This window comes from Grammomys surdaster, unplaced genomic scaffold (genome assembly GCF_004785775.1).
Source record: "Grammomys surdaster isolate TR1022 unplaced genomic scaffold, NIH_TR_1.0 126660, whole genome shotgun sequence".
In the NCBI taxonomy this organism is placed as follows: Eukaryota; Metazoa; Chordata; class Mammalia; order Rodentia; family Muridae; genus Grammomys; species Grammomys surdaster.
Genome location: NW_021621449.1, coordinates 2,753,062 through 2,762,461, shown reverse-complemented (window position 1 = coordinate 2,762,461; position 9,400 = coordinate 2,753,062). Strand labels below are relative to the sequence as shown.

Below are 9,400 nucleotides of genomic sequence, written 5' to 3'. Positions count from 1 at the left end.
GCACTCTTCTCATTTCACCTCAGAAAAAAAACACATAAGGAGTTTCTAATTATATTTAGGGTACTCTAATTGCATCTGCACGTTCTGATCTGCCCAGGATTATTGGGAGTCGTACATACCTCTGATTCATTAACAGAATAAAAGTACTTGGTACTTTGCCGAATGATCATATTTTGGAGGGTACATACTATTTGGTATAGACAAATAAATGAGCAGCTGTGTAATCAGATCCTAAGACCATCTGGTTGCCACATACATTATGATATACATGTATATAAGTTCATGCATTTGAAAACATATAGAACATCTTCACTTGTTGAAAAATTCACTTTTTATGGTGGGATAATAAAGAAACAGGAAAATTATAGTTAGCCATTTTTCTAAAGCAAGCAGTGCTCTAAGAAGCTTTCCCAGCAGTTTCAGTCCTGTGCTAAGTACAGCTCTTCCCCAGCCACCCTCGGTGTCACACTCACACTCAAACTGAAAGTAGGAAGGGTGCTCATTTTGAATTCTCTCAAATTAAGGTAAACAATAAGAAAATTCATTCTGGAAGAACTCAAAGGAAACAAGTGAGAGTTGACATATTTTCATAACTTTTGTGTAGTCTTCATTACTACTGTGAGAAAATGTATCAAATTTGTGTAATCGTGCCAAAAATCTGAATTACTGTAAGTTTTGTGTACACTGTTAAAATTGTAATTGTTAGTTGTATTTTAATGATTCTGATTTTGTTTTTATGTTAACTTATGATGAGAATTGGACTCATAGATCCATGCATTATGAACTATGCCACTTAAACTTTCTAATTGAGTCAATTTTTTTGATATTTTGTTCATTTCTGCTGGCTTTTCTCCAATGAACTTTGAAATCTTTCTCTATGCTCTCAATAAGAAACTACTTGGAACATTAGAAAAAAAATCCAGCAAGAGACTTGCTTTCATCAAGCACTTTATCAGACTTTAAGACAAAGCACTGGAGGCATTGGAAAAGGGCCCTGACCATCAATCATCTTACTCAAGAAGGAGAAGAGTGGAAACCCTGTGCTCTTCACTCAGAGAACCCCCAGTGTGTGGGGTTGGGGGGTGTTAGAGACACTGTGAAATCAAATCTTGTGTTATCTTTCTCCTGGTTCGCTGTTTTTGAGAAGGTTTGTGGGCTATTTGGCTGGTGAGACACGATCCCCTCCTAAGAACATGTAGGTGCTCAGACAGGTAACCTCTGCTGCTGTTTGTTTGTCTGTTTGTTGGCTTTTATTTAAAATTTACCTTTGTTGTGCTAGGATTTTTTTTTAAATGTAATATATTGCAGGATTTATAACCAGGTTCACTGCTTTCTTTTGTTTCTTAAAAAAAAGAAGAAGAAAAAGTTTCACTTAATATAATATAGGCGCCTTGGAATGTTTTAGTGATGGACAGAAGTCTGCTATTGGAATCATCTAGTCTTCCAGATTAGATTTAAAATGTTTTCATTTTGTTTTGGGGTGTCTGTGATATTTTATTTCCTTTATCCCAATGTACTTTGCCATGCCTTTTGGGGTGGCTGCCTAACTCTAGGGAAAAAATTTTTTCTATGTTAACAAAAGTTTGGTTCTTAAAATTTCCTTAATGTTTACATTTTTAAAATGGTTTTTCAAGAAATATTCTAATATTTTGCACTGTTACTGTTCTTTGCCAGCCTTTTCAGGAGCCAAAATATACAAATACAAACAAACAAAAAATACTCAGAGAAAATACTTTCCTTCTTCCCCCTTCCTGCTGATGAGTGAGACGTTTTGAGAGCTTTGGGGTCAGTGCCCTTCTAAACTTCCCCTCCCCCAGTAACGCAGCTGCGCAGTGCGTGCTCAGTGCAGTGGCTCGGACCGTGCCCAGCCCAGCCTGCCGGCAGGTAATTGATCTCTCCTCAATTTCTATCAGAAGGCTAACATTTTACTTTTTTAAAGTTTTCTTTCTGTAACACTTTAAAAGTTTATCATAACTTGGTTTTTACAAATGCATAAATATGATAGCAAGTAATGTAAAGAGTTTTTGGGGTAAAGTTTGAATTGATTGGGATGAACTGAGAACGTGGGGATTTTGTTTATCCATTTAGAGTCTCCATTCCTTGCATATATGTCTATAATTAAGTTTTTCTGAGTGTGACTTTTTGGCTTTGTTTTGTTGTGGGTTTGTTTGTTTCTTCCATTGTGCTACTCTGGCTTAAGCTTTTTCAGGGCTTGGTGTTCCGAATACACAGTGAGCTCACAGTATAAAGACATCAATTAGGAGTTGACAGGTATGGAAAACTAGAGCTGTGTAAAGTAAATTAGGCTTTAGGTTATATATACGGGTTTAAAATACTCTGTAGTGTTTATTTGGCCATAGTGAAGTGGAAGGGACTTGGGAAGCACAATAGAAAGCCTTTAGTCATTTTAGAGTTAATGTATACAGAAGTAATTGCTGTAGCTCGATACACTAGTCCTAACAGAGATAAATGTGGTTAAAGACAATCAGATTCTAAAGCATACACATTATAGATAAATTTCTGAAGCACAGCATGGTAACCAGATAGCTAGCCAGGGTCGTAAAACAAAGTCAGTGGCAGAGTCGAAGTATAGTTGTACAGTTTGATAGTCTTTCATTTGTTCTCTCTTCCCCTTTCGTCTATCCTCCCTGTCTTCCTGTTTCCTCCTTTCCTGTCCTTTCTAAGGTTTTCACTCTGAAAGCTACTCCTTATATTTTACATTTGGGGCAGTAATCTCTTTATAATAGAGACATTAGCCAGCACCTTCTTATCTACTATCTGAAAATGTCCTACTCAAGAGTGTGAACATTCAGCAAACCACTAGTTAATGAATAAGAAACCTAGTCCTTGGTGCTTTCTACACCTAAATAGAGGCGTGTAATTCATTATTAGCCTATTCTGTGCTTCAGTTGACACATGAGATAGGGACATCCTCTAGCGTCTTAAGATAATTAAGACTGTTGAACTGAACTGAAATTTACGTGTCCAGGAATCCCAGCTGCAGTCCTGCAGGGATATATGAAGTGTTCTGAGGAGGAGTCCTTCAGGAGACTCCCGTTCTCTGGATGAGAATGGCCACCATTACAATGTCTGCATAGTGTAGGGTGTGCAGAGTTTATTTAAGCAACCTCCATTCTGCTGCCCATTAAATCCTGCTGACTTGTAAGGACTCTTGCTTTAGATTTTATCGTACTCAAAGTTACTAGGTGGACCTTATATAGTATGTTTACCTGGCTGCTATTTGGGGTTTGGGGAACATGAGGGGTGGGGTGAACTGTTGTTGTTTTAGGTTTCAGTCAGACAGACATCCCTGCGCCTCAGTTCCCAGAAGCACAGCAGGCCTCTAGGAGCATCCGTGGGAAAGGCGCAGTCCTGCATCACCAGCTTCTCCTGCTCAGGCTCATCCCATATGCAGAGGTCAAAAGGGTGGGGCTTGAGATGGGGGAAGGAACGAGAACGTAGAAGCCATGGCATTGCAGTGCTGCCGTTGACCAGCTTTTGGTGCTTCTGTCAGTGTGTGTTTGCTTGTTTTAAGTTGGCAAGTCTGTACATACTTTTATTTGGGAGGGTGGAAAACAAGCCATTATTATTGCTAGTCAGTCTTGGGAATAGTTCCTCAGTATGTAAGGTCAAATAAATTTCAAATGTAGACTCCAGTGGCAAAGAATGGGAATAGGAATATTCAAGTTTTAAAGGCAGAAGACATCATCCTGTGTTAACTCTCAGCTACTTAGAACCATGTTTGTCATTCTTTTCCCTCCCCCAAATTTTGCTGTGTTTGTAAATAGTTTAAGGAAAATACATTCATGGTCAGTTGTTTCTAAGGGACTTACCGAATATTAACTCGTTTGAAAAAAAATACCCACTGCTTATCTGGGCATACAAATGCTACCCTATTTTAAATGTAGGTGGCGTATGTGTTCGTGCTTTAATGTATTCAGAGCCATTGGGCAATAAGCAGTCCAGAACATTGAAATCTCAAGCAGGTAAAGCACCTAATACCCTTAGTTTCTAGAATTACTTTAAATACTTTATATTGTGTGTTCTTTGAGTAGTCTCTGAATTTGAAATTTGTAGGTGTTGTAGACTACCAAGATAAATTTTCCATAGTTGTAGGAATACGTAAGGAAGGGAAACAGCAGAACATACCGTGGCTCTGAGACAATGACTGCGGAGTGGACAATCGTTCCTCTCCTTCCTTTTCATTTTTAATTTTCCTAGCTTAGCATGAACACTGACCATACATTATTTGATTTTCTGTGATTGGGTTTTCTCTACTGATTATTGAGGTGGGATGGGCAAGATATGAAAGTGTTGATTCACATGTTAAAATATGTAATGCTAAAGCTTTGTTTAATTTGAGCAATAAGCAACGCCTTTTTCTATATACCCTTCTGCTGCAGCAGAGAGATAGACTGGTAGGTGGCAGCAGAGAAAGGAGTTCTTCAGACTGATGGCTGTGGACATTAAGCCTACATAGGAGAAGAGATGGCATGTGACATACCAAGTGGAGCGAGGAGCAGCAGCAGAGATGGAAGCTGGCCTGGGAAGGCTGCCACTTCACTGAAGGTAGGATACTTCCAACCCAGAGCGGGATTTGACTGCTGTGTAAGGTGGGAAAACTTGATGCCTGTCATTTTCTGCTTCAGATGGAGTCTGACCTTACTGGTGCATTATCATTCTTCCTTTGAAAAATTTAGCATTATGCAAAGTTAAAATCCCACCAATACATAGAAACATTGACCTTTAATTGTGTCAAAACTATGTTGAATGCAGTTTTAAACTATTTTATGAAATTAAGACCCTCCCCTTTAGTAGGAATGCTGGAGTAAGGAGAGCAGGTCTCCTGGCACCTCAGTGCTCCTGACGGTGCACCCTCACCAGTCTGGCAGAGTCTGTCTCTCTGTCTGTCTCTCTCTCTTTCTGTCTCTCTCTGTCTCTGTCTCTCTCTATCTCTCTGTCTCTCTCTCACTCTCACGTTCTCTCTCTCTGTCTCTCTTCCTCCCTCCCTCTCTGTCTCTGTCTCTCCCTTCCCCCTTTACCTGACCCTTTTTTATCTTCCTTCAATTCTCCCCATTGCCTCAAGATTTTTACTTACTCAGTGTTGCCCTGCTCCTTGGTCCTTTTGTTGTTGCTGCTGCTGCTGTTTTGTGCCTTGTCTTGGAACTCACTATGTAGACTAGGCTGGCCTTGAACTCACAGAGATCAACCTGCCTCTGCCTCCAGAGTGCTGAAATTAAAGGCATGCAGGTTTTTGTTTGTTTTTCTGTTTTTTAAAGTTTACTTTTTTTTTTTTTTTACAGTACAGTCATTGCCCTTTTCTCAGTCTTCCTCATCCCATTCCTCCTTCCCCTGTCTCCAAGAAGATATTTTCCTCCACCTCCACCTGGCCTCCCCACCTCTCCACTCCCCGAAGCTTCAAGTCTCTTTAGGGTTAGGTGCATCTTCTCTCACTGAGGCCAGACCCTGAGGCCAGACCCTGGCAGTCCTCTGCTGTATATGTGTCTGTGGCCTCGGACCAGCTCCTGTATGCTGCCTGGTTGGTGGCTCAATATCAGAGATCTCAAGGGTCTGGATTAGTTAAGACTGCTGGTCTTCCTATAGGGTTGCCCTCCTCCTCCTCTTCTTCCAGCACAGGGATCACTAGCTTCTGTCCATTGGTTGGGTGTAAATATCTACATCTGACTCCTTCAGCTGCTTGTTGGGCCTCTCAGAGGGCAGTCATGCTAGGCTCCTGTCTGTAAGCACACCATAGCATCAGTAATAGTGTCAGGCCTTGGGGCTTCCCCTTGGGTTGGATCCCAATTTAGGCCTGTCACTGGATCTCCTTTCCTTTATTTAGGCTCTTCTCTGTTTTTGACCCTGCAGTTCTTTCAGACAGGAACAATTCTGGGTCTAAGTTTTTTACTGTGGGACAGCAACCTCATCCCTGTACTTGATGCCCTGTCTTTCTGCTGGAAGTAGGCTCTACAAGTTCCCTCTCCTCACTGTTGGACATTTCATCTAAGGTCCCTCCCTTTGAGTCCTGAGAGTCTCTCATCTTCCAGGTCTCTAATACTTTCTAGAGGGTCCTCCCACCTCCCACTTTCACCCCAGAGATTACATATTTCCATTCATTCTGCTAGCCTTCAGGGCTTCTCCCCGTCTTCTCTCCCTTCTTACCTGATCATGATCTTCAGTGATTATTTTCTTCTCCTTCCTAAGTGGGATTGAAGCATCTTCACTTGGGCCCTTCTGCTTGCTAACCTTCTTGAGGCCTGTGGATTGTATCTTAGGTCTTCTGTACTTTTTCGGCTAATATTCACTTATTAGTGAGTACATAACATGCATGTCCTTTTGGGTCAGGGTTACCTCACTCAGGATATTTTCTCGTTCCATCCATTTGCCTATAAAACTCATGATGTTCTCGTTGTTAATAGCTAGTAGTATTCCATTGTGTAAATGAACCACATTTTCTGTAACCATTCTTCCATTGTGGAACATCTGAGTTCTTTCCAGCTTCTGGCTATCACAGATAAGGGTGCTGTGGACATAGTGGAGCATGTGTCCCTGTGATACGGTGGGGCATCTTTTAGGTATATGCACAGGAGTGGTATAGCTGATCTTCAGTAGATCTATTTCCAATTTTCTGAGGAACCACCAGATTTCCAGAGTGGTTGTACCAGTTTGCAATCCTACCATCAATGGAGGAATGTTCTTTCTCCACATCCTCGACAGCATCTGCTGTCACCTGAGTTTTTGATCTTAACCATTCTGACTGGTGTGAGGTGGAGTCTCAGGGTCATTTTGATTTACATTTCCCTGATGACTCTTGTTTTACATCAGTGTCTTTTAGCTCAGGGTGTCCTCAAACTCCTGACCCTTTGGATTCTACCAATGAGTACAGACATGCACACTGTGAGCAGCTCAGATAAATGGTAAAAACAATTGACCCAAACAGGCAATGGTTCCCAGGAGCATATTTGTTAGCTGTCTTATTGTTACATGGAAGTAATTGTTTTCGAATATACATGGATAGAAATAGGACATCCAGAGATAGGTGACATTTGCAAAGATTCATTATCAAGTATAGTCTTGAATTCAAGCTCAGGTTAGTCAGGTTTGTACTTCTAGCAGTTTTACATGCTAAGCCATCTCTTAAGTCCTAGGCAAGTCTGGGCAACTTTTCTGAACTTTAGCTTCATCCCCAGAACCCATGGTGGAAGGAGAGAACCATCTTCTGAGAGAGTTGCCCTTTGATGTGTTTGCATAACGAACACAATAAATAATTTAAATTAGGAAACGATTTCCCAGGATTACAGAGCCAGAGCTAAAACCATTTTCTTTTATTTTAAAGTGTTCTTTACATTTTACACCACATTCTTTAACATCTGTAGTTACCAGAAACATAACCCTGCAGTGGGAGCTGTCCTTAAGCAGTGTAAGCCTGGGGGGGGGGGGGTCTTTGGGAAAGCTTTGTGTACTTCTCAGCATGTCTACTGCTTATATGCCCTTCGCTTGTTTACGTGCATGTTCATTGTTTACAGGCACGTTGACTTGGCTTCCTGTTCTTTCCAAACCAATTTGGAGCCTACAGGTGGCTCACTCACTCCAGAGGCTGAGCTTCTGGCATTCACCAGCACTTACAGTCATGCCTACACACCCACATGCGAGCCTATGCACAATTCAGAACAAAATCTTTTGAGTAAGGAAAGATGCAAAGACTCCTTTGTGCTCTCTAAAATATCTGTTGAAAAGAGAACACATTCACACCATGAAGCCTGCCTCTGTTTTGTACATTCCATTCCTGTTTGAGAAAATGAGTCAGTCTGTCACAGAGATGAACTCTTCTGAAGGTCTTTTTTTTTTCCCCTTGTAGATTTTAAAACTAAAGAGGGATAGGTAGAGACAGCAGGGTGAGTAATAATAACACGTAGTGTGGGACACCTGCTTGTCCTAATGTTGAAAAAGACTCTGCTGCGTAAACACTTATGTCCCAATATAGAAATGTTAAAAAAAAAATTAAGGCTGAAAAAAATGACCAACATGAATAGTAATCTGAAGTAAAATTTATTGTGCATGTAATTATTGAGAATTTAAGCTAGAGGACATGAGTAAGAGAATTAAAGTTATTAAGGAATTAAAGTATGTTTGTTTTGGGCCTCGTACAGTAATTTTATTATGTAAGAATTTTCATTTTTGTTTCCTTTTGAAGTAATACATTTATTTACAGTAACATTCTTAAATACTATAATGCAACCCATGGTTCTAGTTTTTAAAAAAATATGACCATTAAATATCTTTGTTAACTAAGATTAAGCCAAGTCGGAAAATGGTAATAATAAAAATTGAAGTTTTGTAACATATGGTAATGTTGGTTGACTTTTTGTTATTTTCCCCATTAATGAATTTTGGTTTTCCCCCAGGTTCTCTTGAAGTAACTGGTGGTCTTCTGGATGAAGACAGACCTGCGAGTGGAAAAAAAAATGCAGAATAAGAAAGAAGTAGTTCTTTATATCTTGTTGCATTCAGTGTGGGTTTTCTTTTTCTGAATTAAAAATACTGAATAGAAATAAAACTCATGGAGTGTGATTTGTTCTTTTAGCAGCTGTTGTTTGTATTCACTCCATCTTAAGTGTCATTCACCTTAGTCCAGGGTTCTAGACTCAGAGTTCCTTTCATTCTTTCCCACGAGCTGTCTTTACGGTGAAGTGAGTATTCCGTTGGCACATAGGCAGGCACTAAGCAGTGTTGGATGGTTTCCCATCTCCTCCTGCACACACTGAATGTTCATGCTGAGTATTGTTGCTGTGTTAATCTCTGAAGAGCACTCTTGAAAAAGAATAGTCCTATTGCCTCAGATTTCACATCTAACAATGGTCACACAGCCTCTGCACACCTCTGTCTCCATAATATAGAGTATTTTTTCTTTTTTCTTTTTTCTTTTTCTTTTTTTTTTTAGTGTAGAATAGAGTTTATTTAGGGCATGGAGAGGGGAATTGAGAAGGCAGTAGAGGCAGAGAAGGACAGAAAGTGAGCTAGAGTATTTTTTCTAAAGAAAGAAAATGAACTTAGTTTGTTAGATTAATATGTAATGATTACCTGTGATACAGTATCACCCATTGTTGAATAATATTAACACTATCGGTCTTATGTATATAGTTATTGATAACTCATTCAAAACTATTGAATTATTTAATTAACTTGCTGAAAACTCAGCATGGGGTCTTTCCCATATTGGGCAATCACTCTACTGAAATAAATGTATTGCTAAGACTGGTGTTTATGTTTCAATTCTTAGAAGATCTTGTACTTAGATGGGACCTTGTACTGTGTGTGCTTATGGCATTTTTTCTAGACTCAAATTCTCCACATTTTATTTGCTGGATTGTTTACAGTGGACCATTCCTTTACTCCTTAG

At 39.8% G+C, this 9,400-nt stretch overlaps 1 long non-coding RNA gene across 1 annotated transcript; it reads left to right on the top strand.

The window, feature by feature from the left end:
- The first annotated feature begins 1,854 nt into the window (after positions 1-1,854).
- On the top strand, positions 1,855-8,583 carry LOC114615341. Its single transcript, XR_003710461.1, has 3 exons — positions 1,855-1,884; positions 4,404-4,569; positions 8,406-8,583. It is a non-coding gene; the product is annotated as an uncharacterized LOC114615341 (long non-coding RNA).
- Positions 8,584-9,400: the final 817 nt, after the last annotated feature.